This window comes from Dendrobates tinctorius, unplaced genomic scaffold (assembly GCF_039654945.1).
Source record: "Dendrobates tinctorius isolate UK_male_01 unplaced genomic scaffold, ASM3965494v1 ptg000214l, whole genome shotgun sequence".
Classification (NCBI taxonomy): Eukaryota; Metazoa; Chordata; class Amphibia; order Anura; family Dendrobatidae; genus Dendrobates; species Dendrobates tinctorius.
The window spans coordinates 8,117,515-8,142,844 of NW_027361881.1; the positions used below are offsets into that span (position 1 = coordinate 8,117,515).

The window sequence follows — 25,330 nt, forward strand, 5'->3', positions numbered from 1 at the left end:
CTGACCGTGTGTTTTGGAAAGAGCAGCTCGGTCTCCAGGAGCTCGTCCTGTATTCTCTCCTACAGCTGGTATGTGCAGAGTGAACATCCAAGTACAGCATCCAGGGCTTGCAATGGAGTGTAACTGGAAAGCACTTGGCTCTAATAAGATGGCGCCTGGCCACACCTACAGCTGTGAATTGAGCTGCCCACAGAGGCGTGGCCAGTTCACTCCTGATGCAGCTGCAATGAAAGAGATAGGGGTCGGGAGCCGACTGTTTTGTCTTATGCCCAGGGACTGCCGTAAATGAGCATGGAAAGTGTCGTTCAGCAGCCAGAGAAGTAAGATGGCAGCCCCCAGTGGCTGCATTACTACAGAAAAAAAAAATCCATACACACCACTGAGTCATGCTTAGGGGACAATATCTTTTCATACTATTTTCTTTTTTACATTAAATTATGAAAAAACATGGCACCTTCCCTTTAAGCGGAGATTTACTTTAGCTCCATTTCTACAGCAACCTGATGTCTCACTTCCATTTCAAGTGGAGGTAGACGCTTCTGAGATTGGTGCAGGAGCTGTTTTGTCCCAAAAAGACCTTGTGACTTCTAAGATGAATTCCTGTGCCTTCTTTTCTCGAAAGTTTTCCCCATCTGAATGCAATTATGACGTGGGGAATCGGGAATTGTTGGCCATGAAATGGGCATTTGAGGAGTGGAGACATTGGTTGGAGGGAGCTAGACATCAATTTGTGGTCCTCACCGATCACAAGAATCTGATTTATCTGGAGTCGGCCAAACGCTTGAATCCTAGACAGGCTAGATGGGCCTTGTTTTTCACGCGTTTTAATTTTGTGGTCTCTTTTCTTCCGGGCACTAAGAATGTTAAGGCAGACACCCTTTCTAGGAGTTTCTTTGCTGATTCTCTTAATGTGACCGAGCCTACTACTATCCTAGGTGAAGGGGTAGTTCTTTCTGCCATTTCGCCCGATTTGAGACGCGCCCTGGAGGAATTTCAGGAGGATAAACCTGAGCGTTGCCCTATGGGAAGATTGTATGTTCCTGACCAGTGGAGAAAGAGAGTTATGTCTGAAGTCCATTGCTCCGCATTGGCTGGTCATCCGGGTATTTTTGGTACCAGAGATTTGGTGAGTCGGTCATTTTGGTGGCCTGCCTTATCTCGTGAGGTCAGGAATTTTGTACAGTCCTGTGGGACTTGTTCTCGGTTTAAACCCTGTTCTCGTTCTAGTGGGTTGCTGATGCCCCTGCCGGTGCCCAAGAGGCCATGGACCCATATCTCAATGGATTTTATTTCTGATCTTCCTGTCTCTCAGAGAATGACTGTTATCTGGGTGATTTGTGATAGATTTTCTAAGATGGTCCATCTTGTACCACTCCCAAAGTTGCCATCTTCCGCTGAGTTGGTGCCCTTGTTTTTACAACAGGTGGTTCGGTTACACGGGATTCCTGAGAACATTGTTTCCGATAGAGGGGTCCAGTTTGTTTCCAGATTCTGGAAAGCCTTTTGTTCCAATCTGGAAATTCAGTTATCCTTCTCCTCCGCGTTTCATCCCCAGACCAATGGGCAGACTGAGAGAACAAACCAGACCCTGGAGTCTTATTTATGTTTTATATCTGCTGAACAAGATGATTGGGTCTCATTTTTGCCCTTGGCCGAATTTGCGCTGAACAATAGAACTAGTTCTGCCACTCTGATGTCACCCTTATTCTGTAATTTTGGGTTTCATCCTCGATTCTCTTCAGGGCAAGTGGAATCTTCGTACTGTCCAGGTGTGGACACTGTGGTTGTGAGAATGCAGCAGATATGGGACCAAGTGGTGGATAAGTTGTCACTCTCTCAGGAAAAGGCCCAGCGTTTTTCCAACCGGCGTAGGACCATTGGTCCCCGGTTTAAAGTGGGTGATATGGTTTGGTTGTCGTCTAAGAATATTCCTATGAAGGTTGCAGCTCCAAAATTTAAGCCAAGATTTATTGGACCTTATAAGATTTTGGAGATTCTTAATCCTGTTTCTTTTCGATTGGCTCTTCCAGTTACGTTCAAAATCCATAACGTATTTCACAAGTCACTGTTGAAGAGGTTTGTTGAGCCAGTAGTTCCTGTGGCGGCACCTCCTGATCCTGTACTGGTTAAAGGCAATGTGGAATATGAGGTAGAGAAAATATTGGATTCTCGTTTGGTTAGACGGAGACTCCAGTATTTGGTCAAATGGAAGGGTTATGGCCAGGAGGATAATTCTTGGGCCTCTGCCTCTGACATTCATGCCAATAAATTGGTTCGTGCTTTTCACCGGGCCCATCCTGATCGGCCTGGTGGCATGGATGAGGGTTCGGTGACCCCTCCTCAAGGGGGGGGTACTGTTATGAACTCATTTTCTGCTCCACCAGTTGAGAGTTCCCCTTCCGTTCTCCCTCTGGTGGTGACAGGAGGTAGTGAGGTTGGTTTAAGTGGTAGTGATCTGCCACCTGATGAGGAAGATAACGATTGGATCTCTGGAGTATCAGACTGGATATAAGACAGCCGACGCCCTATCCTAGTGCTGGTGATTCAGTCTGCTTCTCAGGTCCTGGACTTCAGCTCTCTTCCAGTCTTCTCAAGTTAAGTTTGTTTTTTGCTTATGTTCACACTTGCTCTTGTTGGTCAATTCAGTTTCTTGTGTAATCAGCCTGCCCCTGCTGGGGCTATGCTGAATTTCCACTCCTATTTATCAGTATTTGCCAATCTGCTTTTTGTCCCTTATTAGATTGGCCTCTTTTTGCTCTGTCTCAGAAAATTTCAGAGTGCTGATATAGGTTTTGAAGTCTAGTGACTTCAGGGTTAATTTTGCTATCAGAAGTGTTGGACAATATTTTTGTAGGTTTTTTTGGCAGATTGCAGACAGTGTCTTTCCTTTCCTTTCCTTTTTAGTTAGCCGGGCCCCATCGTTTGCTCAGCCTATTTTCCTGCCTTTGTTTGTATTTTCATCTTGTTTCACCGTCAATACATGTGGGGGGCTGTCTTTCCTTAGGGGTCTGCACTGGGGCAGTTAGTTTTCCTCTTTTCCTGCTTTAGGCTTATGTAGCTTTTCGGTTGTGACGAGGCGTCTAGGACCATCGTAGGAACGCTCCACGACTGCTGCTAGTTGTGCGGTTAAGATCAGGGATCGGCAATCTGCATAGTTACCAACTTCTCTGGTTTTCTGAGACTTAGCTTTTTTTTTTCCCCTCTTCGGTGACCCATTCATAACAGGTAGGCCTCAGACCCATAATTCCGCTGCAGGTGCTGCTTAAACACATCATTCATCTCCTCACTAATGTCAGAGAGGGCCAGCAGCAACTGCTCACCGGTCTGAACTTGGCCCATGGCTCACCAGAGAAAAATGTTAAGGTTGGTGATAATGTAATGTCATGTGTGACTGAATACACCGCCTCCAGCAGGGCGAATTTCTTTAACACCCGTGAACCTGGATACACCGCCTCCAGTCGGGCGAATTAAACAGAGCTACTGATTTCCACATCTAAAACAGGTACAATTGTGCATTATGATGAGCTATTGGACTGAAAAGGGCCCATATACTGTTCTTGCACAGGAGACCTCTTCTGTCTGTGTCAGCCAGTAACAGCGCACATGTGGGATTTCAAAGGTGACAGCCCTGGCTCAATTGAAGCCAGCATTGTCAATCAATGCAATGGACATAGCTGACAAAACTATTTGAAAGCGTGGTTGTAATGTCAGGTGTGACTGGATACACTGCCTCCAGCAGGGCGAATTTCTATAACACCCGTGAACCCGGATACACCACCTCCAGCAGGGCGAATTTAAACAGAGTTAAGGTAAACACCGGGGAAACCGTTACAATAGAGGGCCCTGCAATAGGGAACGGGGACATGGAGACCTCCTGCACTCCCCTGAGTTAGTGTCCCTACACTCCTGATGATCCCTAGGCAGGTTCCGCACCTGGCGATGAGCTGGATACCTCAAATCCCTAGCTCGCCCTGCACCTATCCCTTTCTAGTGAACTGGATGGTGCAGAAACAAATCCCACCACTGCACTAATACACACACAAGCAAAGTCACTAACAGGGAAAAACACCACTTAGCTTTGCTGTGTTGCTATTGTTCCCAGCAACAGAGTACAACACCAAAGTTCAGCTTCACCCCTGAAGCTCGACACCTGAATTCAGCTTCAGCCTGAAGCTATTACACCAGAGCTCCCTTGAGCTGCCAGGAACTCGTCTCCTTCCTTCACCAGACTTGGTTGGAAATATCACCAACAGTGAGTGAGACCACCTGCTACTCCTTTATAGGTAGCAGCCAGGGAATCACACCTGCTTCATTATCACGTGCAATAACACTAGCGACTACCGGGGGCAACTAAACTAAAGTAACCAGAGTGCAATGACCCTAACGGCCACTGGGGGCAAAACTAGAACTAAAAGAACCACAGTGTAATGACCCTAATGGCCACCGGGGGCAAAACTAACTTTAAGCAAACAGCTTAAAGGAAAAAAAAAAAGTTACTTGTGCAAAATCTGTCATAATCCAACCTGTATCATGACAGGGGTGCTCCAGACCACATGGCACTCCCATGGTGCCCCGAGCATTATGATATTGATAAAAAATTGTCAGGTGGATCTTTAAAAGAAAGGTATTTGTTTTCTACATGGTTTGTGCTAACATTGATAGGGATTCTCGGAGATGACTTATTCAGTCTAAGAAGCAGTCCCTGTAAAGTTTTTACCCTCTAATCTTTTTTCGGTGTGTGCAACGTAGCAGAATTGCATTAAAATACTTAGCAATCTTCCACCGTTTCCTGTGCTGCTCCGGTCTTATTCTGAATCACATGACTTCAAAATCAGACTAGCTAGATCACAGTGGGTTATGTCAGGACCAGAAGTTGCTTTCACAATGTAAGTCTATGGAGTCTATTTCACGGACAGTAGCAAGGACCTATACAGAATTCTCTGTATGAACCAGCAACAATGAGGAGCAAGCGCAAAACCCAACAAGAGGATTGGAAACGATGGCAAGTGATAAGTATTTTTAATGCATCTACACTATACTACAGACACATATAAAAGGGATTTAGGGGATAAAAGAAATTGCCTAGGAGAAATTATTAAAGAATGTTGTGAGAAGTCTATTTTAAGCAATTAAATCTTTAGAGATAAATTTCATGTAAAGTAAAAAAACATGATATTGTAAGCCATATTATTAACTTAGCCTAATTAAAATGAAAAAAAAAAAAAGGAAGCTGAAGATGTTTTTATGGCCTTTGTCCTTCAGATTTCTGGTTCTGCTCAGAAACAAGACAAAAGTTCAGGTGGTTTGTTACACAGGAGTATTTTCTTTCCTTTTTGCTTTACTCATTTCACTGCGGTTTATGTTCAATAACTAGGAATATGAACAGTGTCTCAATTAACGGAGTACCTTCAGGGCCCTTTGTAGCCAACTATCCTAGCGCGTTCGTCCATACTGTCATCAGCACCTAATCAACTAATGATAGCTGAAAATGAGGAAGGCCAATCCCAATAAATCCGAGGGATAGTAATTTTTCTCTTTTAATGTCTTTCTCCCTCCTTCCTTCTTCTTCCTACGGCACATTGCAGTAAATTAATGTCACCGTGGCTGTAACAGTAGCGCTCCTATGGCAAGTATTCAAGCAACGATCCTCGAATATTTTATCTGAGCATTTATTTGTTCATAAAATAAAGCGGGATTTATAACGGGCCTCTCTGTTTTTGAGGGCTGCTTGCTTCGCAGTTCCAACAGCTCCTTATCTTCAGCACCTAGATATAAGGATCTTTCCAAGAGGCTGGAGAAACATATATATTAAAACAAGAAGAAGAGAGGAAAAAAAAAAACTACTGCGTAAAGTACCCAGTGAAAAATATCAATAGGATGTGCAAAGTGTAGAGAAATGGAATGTGAAGAGCTTGAACATGACAAAGAAGTGGCCATTTTCTGCACAATATATACATTTTTATATTTGCTTGGTTGTGTTTTTCTGCAGTTTCGTATATAGGTACGTGTAAAGATTGAGCGACGTCTATGTGATAACGAATCGTAAAATGCAAAATGCTTAATGACAAGCGGCGTTCGTTCCATAAGTAATGATGCGCGCTGAGCTTTCTGGGGCACCAACCTCTGCAAATGAAATGCTACATTATAATTCATCGATTCTAAAGCCAATCATTTGATATTTTGACTGGGAGGTTAGGAATATTCATAGTTACAACTGCATGTAAATTTCAGTGAGCCATTAAAATCTCAGAGCTCTATAATTAGGCAGCTCCTGATAGATATGGATGTGGCTTGTGAGGATTACGATTGAGGGAGCATCTCTGGGGACAGGTTCCGGACTAGCTAGCAATCCGCAGCTCCCCCCATCATGCTTTTTCTAGATATGTTGCTTTGCGGAGTTTTACAGTGACTGGTGTTTGAGCCGAAAAGTGCAAAAGTGTAAATATATTGAGAGATAAAGGCTACGGTCACACTATCAGTATTTGTTCAGTAGTATTTCACATCAGTATATGTAAGCCAAAACAAGGAGTGGGTGACAAATGCAGAAGTGGTGCACGTGTTTCTATTAGACTTTTCCTTTGATTCTTCATCATCTGGTTTTGTTTTACAAATACTGAGAGAAAATACTGATCAAATACTGATAGAGTGACTGTAGCCAAAGACTGAAAGCCCGATGGACCCTAATCATACTGTTCATATAATACACGAGATGCTACACTGCAAACTGAAAAATAATGAATACAGATGAGCAAAAGATTTCCAGGACACATTGGAGTTTCTACTCCTGTTATGAATGAGTCACCGTAGGAGGCAAAAACAGAAATGCTAGCTAAGTCCAGAAAACCAGAGAAGTTGGCAGCTATCGGATTGCAGACCCCTGAACCTATCAACAACAACTAGCAGTAGCCGTGGGGGGTTCCTACGATGCCCTAGACCCCTCGATCACAGCCGGAGAACTGCCTAGCCTAAAGACAGAAAGGGAAATCTAAACTGCCCCAGAGCAGACCCCAAAGCTATAGGCAGCCCCCAACATATAATGACGGTGAAGCAAGAAGAAAAAACACTAACACAGATGGATAGACTGAGCAAATGATGGGGCCCAAGCTAACTAGATAGGACAGGATAGGAAAGCTGCTGTCTGCAATCCGCAAAAAATCCTATAAAAATAAGAGCCAACAGACTGACAGGGAAAAAGGCCCTGAAGACACTAGGCTTCAAAAAGACTATGTCAGTACTCAGGTATTTTCTGAAGACAGAGCAAACCGACAAAAAAGCAATTCAGCTCACCCCAGCAGGGAATGGCAGAATCCAGAAAAGCAAGGCAAACTAAAACCAAAACACAAATGCAAAAAGGCAAAGCAGAAAACGTAGCTTTTGAGGAGCAGGAATCAGACTGGTCTCCTAGAATTCCACAGAGAAATCACCAGCGAGGCAGAAGGGCGTCGGCTGCCTTATATCCAGTCAGAGATCCCCGTCGCCCAGTCATCCTCTCCCAGCTCAGGTGCTTGGTAATCAGCCTCACTACCTTCCTTCACCAGAAGAGGGAGTTGATCAGACCTCAATGGTGAAGGGGAAAATGAACTCATAACAGTACCTCCCCCTTGAGGAGGGGTCACCGAACCCTCATCCACGCCACCAGGGCGATCAGGGTGAGCCCGATGAAAGGCACGCACCAATCTTTTGGCATGAATATCAGAGGCAGAGACCCAGGAATTATCCTCCTGACCATAACCCTTCCACTTAACCAAATACTGGAGTCTCCGTCTAGCCAGACGGGAATCCAGTATTTTCTCTACCTCATATTCCATGTTACCTTCAACCAATACAGGGTCCGGAGGTGCCACCCCAGGAACAACTGGTTCAACAAACCTCTTCAACAAGGACTTATGAAACACATTATGGATTTTAAATGTGACAGGAAGAGCCAACCGAAAAGAGACCGGATTAATGATCTCCAAAATCTTGTAAGGCCCAATAAATCTAGGCTTAAACTTAGGAGAAGCTACCTTCATAGCGATATTTTTTGATGATACCCAAACCATATCACCCACCTTAAACTGGGGACCAACGGTCCTATGTCGGTTGGAAAACCGCTGGGCCTTTTCCTGGGAGAGAGATAACTTATCCACCACTTGGTCCCACATCTGGTGCATTCTCTCCACCACAGTGTCAACACCTGGGCAGGCAGAAGGCTCCACTTGCCCTGAAGAAAATCGAGGATGAAACCCAAAGTTACAAAAAAAAAGGTGACATCAAAGTGGCAGAACTAGCTCTATTATTTAAAGCAAATTCGGCCAAGGGCAAAAATGAAACCCAATCATTCTGATCAGCGGAAATAAAACATCTCAAATACGACTCCAAGGTCTGGTTTGTTCTCTCCGTCTGCCCATTGGTCTGAGGGTGAAACGCAGAGGAGAAGGACAACTGAATTCCCAGCTTGGAACAGAACATCCTCCAAAATCTAGACACAAACTGAACTCCTCTGTCAGATACGATGTTCTCAGGAGTCCCGTGCAAGCGAACCACCTGTTGCAAAAACAGGGGCACCAACTCAGAAGAAGATGGCAACTTAGGGAGTGGTACAAGATGAACCATCTTAGAGAACCTATCACAAATCACCCAAATAACAGTCATTCTCTGAGAGACAGGCATATCAGAGATGAAATCCATTGAAATATGGGTCCATGGCCTCCTGGGGACGGGCAAAGGCATCAACAATCCACTAGAGCGAGAACACGGTTTAGACCGGGAGCAAGTCCCACAGGACTGCACAAAATTCCTGACATCACGAGACAAGGCGGGCCACCAAAAAGACCGACTCACCAGATCTCTAGTACCAAAAATACCTGGATGACCAGCCAATGCAGAGCAATGAATTTTCAGACAGTCATAACTCCTATGAGGAGGCAAAGACGCAGACTCATTCTCACTAAATACATCATAAAAGTCCACCAAATAGTCAGGAACATCATGCGACTGAGGAGAGGTGGAAAAAAACGGAGCCTCACTAAGGGCACACCGACAACCCCAACTCACCACAGGCACAGATTTCCAGTCCAAAACTGGATTATGAATTTGCAACCAGGGAAACCCCAGAACACTGGTATCATGCAAATTATGCAACACCAAAAATCTGCAATTTTCTTGATGGTTTGGGGAGACCCGCATTACCACCTGGGTCCAAAACTGAGGTTTATTTTTCGCCAAAGGAGTAGCATCAATCGCCCTCAAAGGGATAGGCGTCCGCAGAGGTGTCATAGGAAATCCACAACGTTTAGCAAAATCAAAGTCCATTAGGTTCAGGGCTGCTCCCGTATCCACAAAAGCCTTGGCGGAAAATGTGGACAGGGAGCAGATCAGAGTAATTGCCAGAAGAAACTTAGGTTGAACACCACCCACAGAAAACGTGTGTGCAAAACGTTTCTCTCGTTTAGGACAGACAGAAATAATATGCGAGGCATCTCCACAAAAAAAACACAGCTTATTACGCTTTCTGAACTCCTGACGTTGCTCCCTGGACAAAACTCTATCACATTGCATCCGTCCGTCTTTTTCCCTGCATGCCTCATGTTATCTGCCCGTCCTTTATTGTGTGACCTTTAATGGCTGAATAACGAAACACTGCACTGCAAATCTGGGTGCGTGCCGCATCTTTTTCCTTCTTTTACAAATATATATATCTATTATACAGTATATATACTGTGTGTGTGTGTGTGTATATATATATATATATATATATATATATATATATATATATATATATATATACACACACACACACACTATGACTTATCTCGGCTAAGATAAAGCCTAGACCCTCAGGCTACAGTCACACTATGGGCGTAGCCAGGATCAAACCTGGGGGGGGGGCAGAACTTCATACTGTTCTGCAGAATTTCATACTGCACACCTCAGCTGCTGCAGAACCTCATACTGCACACCCCTACACTTGAAATAAAAAGCCTGCACCTTAACATGTGAATGTAGTCTATTTATTCCAACTATCAATTGATGTTGATGTGTTACTGAAGACGAGCAATGCCTGTCCTGGGCGTCCTTTTGGGCAGCTATGAGGTGTACCTGACTGGTGCTAAAAAAAAGGAGTGTTAGTCTGTGTGCTACTCGGCTTTCATTCTTTTTGGTAGATATGATATGGATAGACAGATATGGATAAATGGATATATACAGTAGATAGAGCAGATTTCTAATCTGCTTTTGCTATTGAAAACATTATCTATGAGCTCAAAAACCTTTCAGGTGATGCGGTTTTTTAAAAAGCTGATCTGCTTTTGCAACTGAAAAATGTATCCTCAAAAAACGCAGGAAAAACGCTGTGTGTGAATGTAGCCTTAGATCAGGAATAGAACAGCCATTTATAGGACATTTCATAACTTTCCCAAATTCCTATGAAAAAATATTCAGCACATTCTGCATTTAACTACTGCACCAATTTATTATATATTTTAGGAGTCGGAGTCGGTCCATTTTATACTGACTCCAACTCCGACTCCACCAAAATGAGCACCGACTCCGACTCCACGACTCCGACTCCACAGCCCTGCTAGGATCTGCGGTATGGCTGGTGATTCTTTTATGAATGAGTCACCGTAGGAGGCAAAAACAGAAATGCTAGCTAAGTCCAGAAAACCAGAGAAGTTGGCAGCTATCGGATTGCAGACCCCTGAACCTATCAACAACAACTAGCAGTAGCCGTGGGGGGTTCCTACGATGCCCTAGACCCCTCGATCACAGCCGGAGAACTGCCTAGCCTAAAGACAGAAAGAGAAATCTAAACTGCCCCAGAGCAGACCCCAAAGCAATAGGCAGCCCCCAACATATAATGACGGTGAAGCAAGAAGAAAAAACACTAACACAGATAGAAAGATAGACTGAGCAAATGATGGGGCCCAAGCTAAGTAGATAGGACAGTATAGGAAAGCTGCTGTCTGCAATCCACGAAAAACCCTATAAAAATAAGAGCCAACAGACTGACAAGGAAAAAGGCCCTGAAGACACTAGGCTTCAAAAAGACTATGTCAGTACTCAGGTATTTTCTGAAGACAGAGCAAACCGACAAAAAAGCAATTCAGCTCACCCCAGCAGGGAATGGCAGAATCCAGAAAAGCAAGGCAAACTAAAACCAAAACACAAATGCAAAAAGGCAAAGCAGAAAACGTAGCTTTTGAGGAGCAGGAATCAGACTGGTCTCCTAGAATTCCACAGAGAAATCACCAGCGAGGCAGAAGGGCGTCGGCTGCCTTATATCCAGTCAGAGATCCCCGTCGCCCAGTCATCCTCTCCCAGCTCAGGTGCTTGGTAATCAGCCTCACTACCTTCCTTCACCAGAAGAGGGAGTTCATCAGACCTCAATGGTGAAGGGGAAAATGAACTCATAACATACTCCTATCTGAATCTCTGGTTAGTAGGCTCGACCTTACGTTACTGTCGCGTTGTGACGTATGCCTAATGCTTCGCCAGGGCTACTAGTCAGAAGAGCAACTGGGAATGAAGCACGTAAAAAAGAGATTCGCAGGGCTCAGGGCTGGCGGTCACAGACTATCGACATGACTGTTGTATCAGGGTCCTGCAAATCCTCTCCAAGGCTATGTGCCCACAATCCGGAAGTAGAAGCGCTATGGACGCAGCGTATATTCACTGCGTCCAAAATGTTGGCTTCTATTGAATGTAGATAAATTCGCATGTGTTCACTGAACCATTCAGATTTACTACATTCAATACATTCTATTGATTACATTTCTGTTGCGGTGATTTGCGTCTCCGCAAGAGAAGTTGACGCTGCGGTCTTAAAAGATGCGCCCGATGTCAGTGTCCACGGTTGATCTGCAGGCTCACATACACCCACAGAAATCCCATCCACTATGATGTAACATCTTGCCTCTGCGGTTTTGACGCTGCATAAACACCCTGCATCAAAACAGCAGCAATTCCTGATTGTGGGCACATACCCTCTGGCCGCCTTCACTTGTCCGACTCTCCAGTACGTGTGGTATTCGTTTTATTTTTTCACGTGTACCACACATACTCATTATAAGGCCTGTTTCACACATCAGTTTTTCTTGTCAGTCTAAATCCGCCAAAATAGCAGAAAACGGATCCGCAGGTGGTTAAAATTTAAAGGAACCCTCGCAGAGAGCATATCGGCGCGATATAGCAAAGTACCTGCATGTTGGAGCGGGGGTCCATGGCTGCGATATGAAGGCATCGCGCAATGAAGTCGCGGGAGTACAGTAGTGAAGGTATCGCGCGATAATCTCTGAAGTCGCGGGAATACAGCAGTGAAGGTATCGAGCGATAATGTCTGAAGTCGCGGGAGTACAGCAGTGAAGGTATCGAGCGATAATGTCTGAAGTCGCGGGAGTACAGCAGTGAAGGTATCGCGTGATAATGGCTGAAGTCGCGGGAGTACAGCAGTGAAGGTATCGCGCGATAATGGTTGAAGTCGCGGGAGTACAGCAGTGGAGAGAGAGAAAGAAAAAATTTTCATCCAGCAGCGAGACTTGATTCAGGGTTAAAAGGGGAAAATGCGGATCCAGACAGCAGAAAAAACGTTGCATGGTCCGTTCGGTGATCTCAGCGGACGCCAAAATTTTGGCGGATCCGCACAAATACGGATGCAACGGACGATCATCAGTCAAAATCCGCCGATAATGGAAGTCAATGGGGAAAAAAAATGGCGGCTCCGTTTTTTTTGGCAAATCGGCGGATCTTGACTGATTGTGAAAAACTGAAGTATGAAACATGCCTAACCTATGGTGCTATGCACACGTCCATGTTTTAACATGGACCATGTGTCCATGCAAAACACACAGCAACATGTCCATTTTTTTCCAGCAGTACAAATGACAAGGGACAATACTATGGATCCATGAAATACACGTACAGCACACAAATGGCATCTGTGTACTGTCCTTGTTTAATATTGCAAAGTATAAAAGCTTTGTACATTTTTTCTTTATCACTACCAGATAAATCACACACTGATGAAAAACAGAAGCTGCCCCATAACCCGATCGGTTCTGCTACGTACAGGCGATGATCAGATCGAAAGTGAATTACTCATGTGCGAGAGAGAGAGAGAGAGAGAGGTAGGTCTCCAGCAGATCTCTGGTTGTCATTACAACCATCGGTGACATGTGATCGATCACGTGACGGGGGATCACCGATGGGCTGATTGCCAGAAGCGCATGTTAAATGCCGCTGTCAGTGCTTGACAGCGACATTTAACGGGTTAATAGCCGTGGGTGGATCGCCATTTTTCCATGACAAAGACACAGCATTTTACAGAATCTGCAAAATAAGCAAAATTTATAAAAGCTCACAAAATGTGTGTGTTTTTGTTTGGGGGGGGGGGGTGACTATACAGGTTTACTTTTTTTTTTTTAAATCCCTTTACGACCTTCACCATACTAGTAAGGCGGAGATCGCTTCCCTCCTTTTGATGTAGGCTCCGGTGGTGAGCTCACATCTTTCCCGGGACATGTCAGCCATTCAAAACAGATGACATGTGCCTGCAATAGTCGTGGGTGGATCCACACGCAGCTATTAACTTGTTAAATGCCGCTGTCAAACGCTGACAGCGGCATTTAACAAGTGCTTCTGGCAAGCGCACCGGAAATACGCTCACCGATGACACGTGTCACATGATCGCGGGTCATCGGTTCGTTGGCATGACAGCCAGATGTCTCCTGGAGACCTCTATGGTTGTCAGTGCCGGATTGATGTGAGCGCCACCCAGTGGTCGGCACTCATAGAAAGTCAGTAAATCTGCTACATAGAGGCAATCTGATCATCGCCTCTATGTAGCAGAGCCAATCGGGTTGTGGCAGCTTCTAGTCTACCATGGAGACTATTGATGCATGCCAAAAGTGAAAAAAAAATTAAAAAATAAAAAAAACATAAAAGTTTAAATCACCTCCCTTTCACCACATTCAAAATAAAACAATAAAAATAAAATCAAACATACACATATTTGGTATCGCCGCAGTCAGAATCGCCCAAATTATCAATAAAAATAAGGATTAATCTGATCCCTAAACGGCGTAGGGAGAAAAAAAATTCAAAACACTAGAATTACGTCTTTTTAGTCACCGCGACATAGCATTAAAATGCATTAGCCCCTCTCTGACATCAAACTTACTATCCCGTCCATGTGCCCTGGGCCTATTTGACTATGGATGGGACAGCAATTGGTCGTGCACACGGGTGGTGTACGTCTTTCTCTCTCAAAATAACGGATCCGGTGGCCTCCGTGTGTGCCACAACGGAAACGGATCCATTTTTTTCACATTCTGGCGGATTTACACTGATGTCAAAAAAACAGAAATGTGAAAATGGCCTTAGGGGCCCATATGATCTTCTGTTCTCTTTTTATTCCATTCTTTGGTGGAGAAGCGAAGTAACCAAAAAAAATTCTGATTTTTTTTTTTTATTTTAAGGGATCAATATTCAGATATTTTATTCAGACAGATACACAAGCAGCGCTGCCAAAAGTGTTTTTTTTTCGACTTTTGTGACTTTCTGGGGAAAAAAAGGGGTGATGTTAATTTTTTTTCTGTTTGTCCTTTTTCATTTATGGGAATTTATTTATTCAGAAATTTTATTCAGACAGATACACGCGCGGCGCTGCCATTTTTAAAAAAATGTTTTTAATTAATTCTTGAAAAAAATGAGAATTATGAACTTATTAGTATTCATTTACATGTATATATTTATATATTTTTTTTTCTCCACAATGGACTTGAACCTGTAATATTGCGGGGTATTCTATACTGGAATAGGTGTGACAAGTATTTCAGACACAAAGGGGCCTTTGGTTAGCGCTATAGCTGCCATTTTCTGACAGTGGCATTTACATTGTCTGGCCCACGGAGGGCGCCATTCTATGCGCCCATTGGCCTCCCCACAAAATAAGACATATTTAGTATTATCGGGTCCATAAAATTCTGGACTTATCAAAATATGAAATAAATTAACCCAATCAGTAAAAAGTGCAGCAAGAAAAAAAAAAAAAAAAGATGCCCAAATTGTGGTTTTTTTTCTCACTGCAAACGTGGAAAAAAAATTAATAAGAAGCCATCAAAACATTCCAAACGGGCAACTCCCTACACAAAAAGAAATCTTCCCGTAGCTCCATCAACAGAAAAAAAAAACAAAAACATTACAGGTCTTGGACAATGGCGTTAAAGGCAAAAATATTTTTTATAAATTTCCATTTTTTTTTTTTAAAAAGCAACATGTTCGGGGTTTGTTTTTGTGTGCGTTTTTATTGCAGTTTTCCCACTATAAAAAGATAAATACTCTTGGACTAAAAATAAGTAATTTCTGCTGAGGTTTTCCAGCATTTTTCATAGGAACACAAGGCGATATTGAGTGAATGTCACCCAATAATAATTTTATTCTGCCACGTGCGTCCAAAATGGAGGCCGTGAACCACCATTGTCCCCCAATTATGAGGGAGCGACATCACGGTAGGAACTTATAATGACAGACCATATTCAACAATAAATATTAAAGAAAAAAAATTAAAAAATCACCTCATTATCTACTATACCACATATCAGCCATGGAAAGTCAGATTACCACAGCTGAATAGTATGAAGGAAATCCATGAGGTAAAACATATAGCTAGGCACAACTAAGTAAAGCAGAAAGAGGATAAAATGATATAAATGAATAAAAAACAACATTTATTCGATATTCCCAGTCAGCAGCACGGAAGTAACACAAAGTTACCTGTCAGCCGCCATTTTAGGTGAAGTTATAAACTGTGGAGACGACGCCATCATCTGAACGAGCTCTCTGCCTTTCGCTTTGCATTGTGGGATGTGTAGTTCCAAAAGAGAGAATGTCAGGGTAAGACTGCTCCTGCAGGACTACAGCTCCCAGAAGTGGATGTAATCACATGTGTTATACAGGCCAATCAGCAGCGAGATCGCGCTTTCTCCTCACCCTGGAGGGTCTGTGGCGGGAAAATGAGGTTGGATTTTTGTCAGAGCAAAAAGTTTGCTCGTCTCTTGTCATAATCTGCGTAAAGTCCTGTGGTCGGTGTTTTATAGTAATTCTGAGGTACTTTGAGCTCCTTGATGATGTATGCCATGTTTTCTGTACTCATTAATACTCTGAGTGACGTGTTTACCACATTGCATCTGAGGTAACCATCATCTTGTGCCTCATGGTAGTAATTACATATAGGGCTTACAGTGTAAGCAACATAGCATTGGCTCATGGTCAGTAAATATAACGTTAGTGCCAGTAAACTTCTATAATTTGTAAAAAAAAAAAATAAAAATTGTATGCTATGATATATTAAATAAAAGGACACTAAATAGACAGATTTTTGCAGATATACTATGAAATTGTGCACTCCTGGTAAACCCTTTCATGACCAGAGGTGTTTTCGGATTTTTTTTTTTTTTTTTTTTGCTCCCCTTCTTCCCAGAGCCGTAACCTATTTTTTTTTTTTCGCTCAATATGGCCGTCTGAAGGCCTATTTCTTGCGGGACGAGTTGTACTTTTGAACGACACCATTGGTTTTGGTTTTAACATATGTACTAGAAAACGGGGAACAAAATTCAAAGTGTGGTGAAATTGCAAAAAAAAAAAGTGCAGTTCCATGGTGAAAAAAAAATTGCGCCATTTTCCGATACCCGTAGTGTCTACATTTTTTGTGATCTCAGGTTGGGTGAGGGCTTATTTTTTGCGCGCCAAGCTGACGTTTTCATTGGTGCAGATACAATCTTTTGTTCGCCCGTTATTGCATTGTAATGCAATGTTGCAGCGACCAAAAAAATGTAATTCTGGTGGTTTTACTTTTTTACTCATTGCACTGTTTAGCGATCAGGTTAATTCTTTTTTTTATTGATATATTAGGCGATTCTGAAAGCAGCGATGCTTAATATGTGTGTGTTTGATTTTTTTTTTTTTTTTTTAAGGGGGGTGATTTGAATTTTTTTTTTTTATTTTATAGTTTTAAAAACTTTTTTTTTACTTTTGGCATGCTTCAATAGTCTCCATGGGAGGCTAGAAGCTGTCATCACCCGATAACCTCTGCTACATACAGGTAATGATCAGATCACCTCTATGTAGCATAATTGCTCACTTGCTATGAGCGCCGACCACTGGGCAGCGCTCATAGCAATCTGGCAGTGACATCCATAGAGGTCAGCTGGAGACCTCTGGTTGTCATGCCAACCCATCGGCGACCCGCGGTCATGTGACATGGTATCCGATTGGCAGTATTTCCGGCACACTTGCCGGAAGCGCGTGTTAAATGCCGCTGTCAGAGTTTGACAGTGGCATTTAACAGGTTAACAGCTGCGGTAGGATCGCAATTCCACCCGTGGCTGTTAGTGGCACATGTCAGCTGTTCAAAACAGCTGAAATGTGCCGGAAAAGATGTGGGCTCACCGCTGGAGCCCACATCAAAGGAAGGGTGTCCGACATCAGCGTATTATTACTTCCGAAGTCAGAAAGGGGATAAGCCGTATCGAAACTGTGATGGAAAAGTTGTGCGGGTTGCCCTTGGCAACCAGTCATGTCGCAGTGTTAATTTTCTATAGGGTTTATAAAAAAAAAAATTAGGCAAAATTAGATTGGTTGACATGGGCAACTGCTCCCCTTTCTGCACAATTTGAATACATTTTCACCCAAACAATTTTTGCAAAACAATTTCACCAGTGTTGGTTATCGGTCTATGCTGGCCCTTGGGCGTTCAGTTCTCAACGTGCCCGTCTTTGTTTTTAATTTTTCCTCCTCGCCTTCTAGTCTGACTTTTTTATTATTCAGCTGATTGAGATATTTTTATTTTATTTATGTTTTTGTACCACTTTGGGGTCCATATGATATTTTGTTCTCTTTTTATTCCATACTTTTTGGAGACGCAAAGTAACAAAATGCAGATTTTTTTTATTTTATGGGATCAATATTCAGATATTTTAGATTTTTGTGACTTTCTGGGAAAAAAAGAAGTGATGTGATTTAGGCTATGTGCCCACGCTAGCGTTTTTAAGCGCTCAGGAAAAGGATCCCCTTCCCAGAAAACGCGCGTCTTTTTCTGCGCGATTTTTGACGCGTTTTTTGACACGCGATTTCTGGCATCATTGGGGATGGCTAAAAACGCTCAGCAATGCGGGAAGTAATGAGCATGCTGCGTTTTTAGCCGCTAAGCGATTCCTGAGTGGTTAAAAACGCATGCATTGGCACAAAAAGCCAAAAACGCATGTTAATTAATTTGATGCATCTTTTAAGCGTTTCTGCAGCGTCTTATCCGGCTCAAACGCTGCGGAAACGCTTAACGAAACGCATCGTGGGCACACAGCCTAAGATATTTTTTCCTGCTCGTCCTTTTTAATGTAAGGGAATTTATTTGTTTTGAAGTTTTATTCAGAACGATACATACACGGCGCTGCCATTTGTTTTTTTTTTTGTTTTGTTTTTTTTAGTAATTCTTGGAAAAAAATGGGAAATATGAACTTATTAGTATTTATATGTATATATTTTTTTTTCTCTCCACAATGAACTTACTGGCATAGGTGTGACAAGTATGGCAGACACAAAGGGGGGTTAGCACTATAGCTGCCATATTCTGACAGTGGGATTTAGGGTGAGTGCACACTGCGGATTCACCTGGGGATTTTTCCATGCAGATTTGCAGGTCAAACCGCAGGTAAAGTGACCTGCGGATTTGCCAGCGGTTTTCCCCTGCGGATTGACACCTGGACAATGGAACAGGTGTCAAACCGCTGCGGAATCCGCAGAAAGAACTGACATGCTGCGGATTTAAAATCGCAGCAAATCTGCGCGGAAAAATCTGCAGCGTGTGCACTGCGGATTTGAAATTCCATTGGCTAACATTGTACTGTTCAATGTGTGCGGATCCGCAGGGCCAAATCTGCTGCGAATCCGCAGCGTGTGCACGTACCCTTAGTGTCTGGCTCACGGAGGGCGCCATTCCCCGCGCCATTGGCCTCCCCGTAAAAGAAAAGAAACATATTTGGCATCATCGGGTCCATAAACTTCTGACCTATCAAAATATAAAATGATTTAACCTGACTGGTAAATGCTGTTGCAAAATTTATTAGCAAAGGCCCTTCACCAATGTCAGCTCCAATGTCGGCTATTGGTCTACGCCGGCCCTTGGGCAATCATTTCCCAATGTGCCCGTCTTTGTTTTCATTTTTCCTCCTCTCATTCTAACACACACCTTTTTTTTATTATTATTTAGCTGATTGCAAGATAATTTTATTTTTTTTGTACCACTTTGAGGTCAATATGATCTTCTGTTCTCTTTTTATTCCATACTTTTTGGAGAAGCTAAGCAACCTAAAAAAATTCAGACTGTTTGATTTTATGGGATCAATATTCAGATATTTTATTAGGACAGATAAAAAAGCAGCACTGTTAAATTTTCTGTTTGGTTTTTTTTTTTAGATTTTAATGGCTTTATGGGAAAAAAGGTAATGTGATTTAATATATTATTTTTTACAGTCTGTCTTTTTCTTACAGCACAATGCTTAAAGGGGTTGTCCGGGCTTTTCACATAATCTCAGCACATATCTGGGCTGCAGAATTATGACAATAAGTAATTTACTTTCTGTTACTAGTTTGCACAGTTTTCTAGATATTCTGAACAGAACGTCCAAGGTTGGGGGGTGTTATGGCATTGAAATGAGAACTAGTTGTAACCTCCTACTCTACTCCAAACATGCCCTCTATAGCAACAACCCCACCCTCCATAGCTACAGGCCCTCCCCGTCCACATGAAGCAGCCCTCATCACACAGTAAGGAATTCTTCCCCTCCAGCAGCCTCAGTGCAGAGAGCAGAGAGCTGCTCCTCCCCCAGACACACACCGAACAGTGATCTATGGAAAGTGAAAGTAGTGAGGAGGCAAAATCGTCCTGTATTCTGGGCCACTCCATGATTACAATACATAACTCATTATCAGTAATTCCTTCCCTCACTGTCCCAGGCTGCTGGCAGCAGTGAGAACAGACTGTGTGATGGCCAGTGATGGGGGTCTGCAGCTTCTAATCTGCACAGGGGATGGCAGTCACTGATGTAATCTGTTGTGTGACAAAGCCTCTGCTGTGTGAATGAGACAGCTCTGTGTCACTGATGTCTTCACACAGCAGCAGATTTGGTGCAGTGTATGTGCGAAGCTCCACCAAACTCCCAGCAAGGCTCCAGTGACCAGCACCACCCACTGCCCACTCATTGGCTGGCAGTAAACTGCACCAGCACGCATCTTTATCATCATTCCAGCATTGGAAAGAACACAGCAGTGATCCTGTATTTGTGAAAGGAGCACAATACATGCATACATACACCCCCCAACACTTCACACTGTTACAGCTGCTGATTGGACAGGCTGCTCCCATCAGTATTTGTGTTATTAGAGACACACATACATACAGTGCTCACACATACACTGCACCAAATCTGCTGCTGTGTGAAGACATCAGTGACACAGAGCTGTCTCATTCACACAGCAGAGGCTCAGCATAGATCACTGTTCGGTGTGTGTCTGGGGGAGGAGCAGCTCTCTGCTCTCTGCACTGAGGCTGCTGGAGGGGAAGAATTCGTTACTGTGTGATGAGGCTGCTTCATGTGGACGGGGAGGGCCTGTAGCTATGGAGGGTGGGTTTGTTGCTATAGAGGGCACGTTTGGAATAGAGTAGGAGGTTACGACTAGTTCTCATTTCAATGCCATAACACCCCCCCCCCCCCCCTTGGACGTTCTGTTCAGAATATCTAGAAAAACGTGCAAACTAGTGACAGAATGTAAATTACTTATTGTCATAATTCTGCAGCCCAGATATGTACTGAGATTGTGAAAAGCCCGGACAACCCCTTTAAACACAACAGTTTTTTGTTTTTTTTTTCACAATTGTGGATGTTCCGTACCTAAGTCCTCCTTGATCAAACCTTCTACAATGTCCTTATAACATATTAGGGATACTATTGAAGAGAAATAGTGCATTATGCAGTGTAGGTATATCAATTTGAAAGTAATACACTCACCAGATGGAGCTTGTAATAAGCATGGAGGATTCATAGAATCGTAGAGTTGGAAGGGACCTCCTGGGCCATCTGGTCCAACCCCCTGCTCAAAGCAGGATTCGCTAATTCATCCCAGTCAGATGTCTGTCGCTGCTGCATAAACCACAGATCCACGAGGGACCGACGTAGAAGATGGAGGATAGGAAAAAAGTGGTCAGACAATCCGCGCTGCGAATCACTATGAACAATTATTATTACCGTGGTCTTTATTCAATGCGTTTCGAAGTTTCACAGAACTCCTTCCTCAGGAAAAAAACACATGCAAGTATCATGAACAGGTTCTTAAATAGTAAAAACAGTACACTTGTCTTTCAGGTGCTCGACGTCTAACAGGTCACCTGATTCAAAAGGATGTCAAAGTTCATTGCTTTAACACATGATAGATACTTAATAGACAAAATATATATAAATTTCTGTTATAAAATTACTCTTATACTTGCATTATAAAATAAGTAATATATATTATATAATATCTCCCAGCAATTTTTATCTTCCAGCAAGAAATGTGCAATAATATATATAGAAATAAGACCAAAAAATGTCTTTTGAAAGAATATTTTATTCAGAAATTTCATGTTATAAGTTTGTTTTTCTATACATGTTGTTGGATTTGGCATTGTTTGTTTGGTTTCATGGTGGCTCTCTTGAGAGGATGTTTTCCCTGTAAGGCATTTCTTCCTTTTTCCCCCCCTTTTTGGAGGTTCTTGTCCCTCTCTTTTTAAATTTTCTTTGAATAATTTTTTCCGTTGATTGTTAATAAAGAAATTAATATATATTAGCTATTTTATAATGCAAGTATAATAATAATTTTATAACAGAAATTTATATATATTTTGTCTATTAAGTGTCTATCATGTGTTCAAGCAATGAACTTTGATATCCTTTTGAATCTGGTGACCTGTTTTAATAATTTTATAACAGAAATTTATATATATTTTGTCTATTAAGTGTCTATCATGTGTTCAAGCAATGAACTTTGACATCCTTTTGAATCAGGTGACCTGTTAGACGCCGAGCACCTGAAAGACAAGTGTACTGTTTTTTCTGTTTAAGAACCTGTTCATGATACTTGCATGTGTTTTTTTCCTGAGGAAGGAGTTCTGTGTAACTTCGAAACGCGTCGAATAAAGACTATTGTAATAATGTTCATAGTGATTCGCAGCGCGGATTGTCTGACCACTTTTTTCCTATCCTGCATCTTACAACGTATAGTTTAATATCTATAACTTTACAACAACTCAAAGTCAGTTTACATTACACTACCGGCAGCACTAAGCAGCCCATGATAAGTTACTTCTTTGGACAGGATGAGGCATTGCCGAGAACTATGATCTTTTTGTACAGACCAAAAGATCGTTTCACCCAGGGCTGTGGAGTCGGTATAAAATGGACTGACTCAAACTCCTAAACTATATAATAAATTGGGTACAGTAGTTCAATGCAGAATGTGCTGAATATTTTTTCATAGGAATTTGGGAAAGTTATGAAATTTCCTATAAATGACTGTTCTATTCCTGATCTAAGGCTACATTCACACACAGCGTTTTTCCTGCGTTTTTTGAGGATACGTTTTTCAGTTGCAAAAGCAGATCAGCTTTTAAAAAAACCGCATCACCTGAAAGGTTTTTGAGCTCATAGATAATGTTTTCAATAGCAAAAGCAGATTAGAAATCTGCTCTATCCATATATATATATATATATATATATATATATATATATATATCTATCCATTTATCCATTTATCCATATCTGTCTATCCATATATCTGTACCAAAAAGAATGAATGCCGGATAGCACACAGACTAACACAACTTTTTTTTTTTTAGCACCAGTCAGGTACACCTCATAGCTGCCCAAAAGGACGCCCAGGACAGGCATTGCTCGTCTTCAGTAACATTAACATCAACCGATAGTTGGAATAAATAGACTGCATTCATCACCACATCTTCTTAAGGTGCAGGCTTTATTTTCAAGTGTAGGGGTGTGAAGTATGAGGTTCTGCAGCAGCTGAGGTGTGCAGTATGAAATTCTGCTGAACAGTATGAGATTCTGCCCCCCCCCCCCCCAGGTTTGATCCTGGCTACGCCCATAGTGTGAATGTAGCCTGAGGATCTAGGCTTTATCTTAGCCGAGATAAGTCATAGTGTGTGTGTGTGTGTGTATGTGTATATATATATATATATATATATATATATATATATATATATATATTGTAGGGATTCGACTCGCTTAGGTGCAGCGGGAGACAAACATGAGGCACGTTCCTTTAAAATTTCACCAGGTTTATTACTCGATAAACCATAGACAGCATAACACTGAAATGTAACCTTCACTTCAGGCAAAGGAACAGAAATGTCCGTGGCTTCAGACTCGGACTGAGAGTCTCAGCACATGCTGGGAGCTGTAGTCCTCCCCATATACACTCTCTGTAGTGTCCCACCTGGACACATGGAAGTCTGTCCACACTCAGACAGACTCACTCTCACACTCTCTCACATGTGCCAAACACCTCAATTACATAGCCCTGTAACCACACCCACAGGTGATCACATGGCTATGACATCACTAAAGGTTGTATAGACACACACAGGCTTCCCTGACACAGTGTAACAGAAAGATCAGTACCTCTGCTGATCAATACACCCTGGAGCCTGCATCCCAAGGCCACCCACCTTGAGACCCATAATGGTCATTTAGGACCCTGCTCCTGTTACCACACTGAATGTGCCTGTACACCCGTCCTGGGACACCCACACAGCGCCTCCTAGCTGACATAGTGGTAACTACACCACATAATATACAGTACAGACCAAAAGTTTGGACACACCTTCTCAATCAAAGCGTTTTCTTTATTTTCATGACTATGAAAATTGTAGATTCATTCTGAAGGCATCAAGACTATGAATTAACACATGTGGAATTATATAACTAACAAAAAAGTGTGAAACAACTGAAAATACTGTATGTCTTATATTCTAGGTTCTTCAAAGTAGCCACCTTTTGCTTTATATAACTAACAAAAAAGTGTGAAACAACTGAAAATACTGTATGTCTTATATTCTAGGTTCTTCAAAGTAGCCACCTTTTGCTTTGATTTCTGCTTTGCACACTCTTGGCATTCTGTTGATGAGCTTCAAGAAGTAGTCACCGGAAATGGTTTTCACTTCACAGGTGTGCCCTGTCAGGTTTAATAAGTGGGATTTCTTGCCTTATAAATGAGGTTGGGACCATCAGTTGTGTTGTGCAGAAGTCTGGTGGATACACAGGTGATAGTCCTACTGAATAGACTGTTAGAATTTGTATTATGGCAAGAAAAAAGCAGCTGAGTAAAGAAAAACGAGTGGCCATCATTACTTTAAGAAATGAAGGTCAGTCAGTCCGAAAAATTGGGAAAACTTTGAAAGTGTCCCCAAGTGCATTGGCAAAAACCATCAAGAGCTACAAAGAAACTGGCTCACATGAGGACCGCCCCAGGAAAGGAAGACCAAGAGTCACCTCTGCTGCGGAGGATAAGTTAATCCGAGTCACCAGCCTCAGAAATCGCAGGTTAACAGCAGCTCAGATTAGAGACCAGGTCAATGCCACACAGAGTTCTAGCAGCAGACACATCTCTACAACAACTGTAAAGAGGAGACTTTGTGCAGCACGCCTTCATGGTAAAATAGCTGCTAGGAAACCACTGCTAAGGACAGGCAACAAGCAGAAGAGACTTGTTTGGGCTAAAGAACACAAGGAATGGACATTAGACCAGTGGAAATCTGTCCAAATTTGAGATCTTTGGTTCCAACCACCATGTCTTTGTGCGACGCAGAAAAGGTGAACGGATGGACTCTACATGCCTGGTTCCCACCGTGAAGCATGGAGGAGGAGGTGTGATGGTGTGGGGGTGCTTTGCTGGTGAGACTGTTGGGGATTTATTCAAAATTGAAGGCATACTGAACCAGCATGGCTACCACAGCATCTTGCAGCGGCATGCTATTCCATCCGGTTTGTGTTTAGTTGGACCATCATTTATTTTTCAACAGGACAATGGCCTCAAACACACCTCCAGGCTGTGTAAGGGCTATTTGACCAAGAAGGAGAGTGATGGGGTGCTACGCCAGATGACCTGGCCTCCACAGTCACCTGACCTGAACCCAATCGAGATGGTTTGGGGTGAGCTGGACCGCAGAGTGAAGGCAAAAGGGCCAACAAGTGCTAAGCATCTCTGGGAACTCCTTCAAGACTGTTGGAAGACCATTTCTGGTGAC

At 42.7% G+C, this 25,330-nt stretch overlaps 1 protein-coding gene and 1 long non-coding RNA gene across 23 annotated transcripts in view; one reads left to right on the top strand and one right to left on the bottom strand.

Moving 5' to 3' along the window:
- Positions 1-15,885, bottom strand: part of LOC141058792 (uncharacterized) — a 523,866-nt gene extending 507,981 nt beyond the window's left edge. Inside the window, exon 1 of the long non-coding RNA XR_012222316.1 lies at positions 15,754-15,885. This is a non-coding gene — a long non-coding RNA (uncharacterized lncRNA). The remainder of the gene's footprint in view (positions 1-15,753) is intronic.
- The window catches only part of TSHZ3 (teashirt zinc finger homeobox 3), a 331,665-nt gene continuing 322,093 nt past the window's right edge, over positions 15,759-25,330 (top strand). For 4 of the 22 annotated variants that reach the window (XR_012222298.1, XM_073555004.1, XM_073555016.1 and 1 more), the window contains exon 1: positions 15,939-16,086. The gene's annotated coding sequence lies outside the window, so the exon portion shown is untranslated. Of the gene's footprint in view, positions 16,087-19,449; positions 19,476-22,906; positions 23,035-25,330 lie in introns of all 22 variants that reach the window. The other 18 variants (XM_073555006.1, XM_073555010.1, XR_012222302.1 and 15 more) reach the window with 16 other exon arrangements.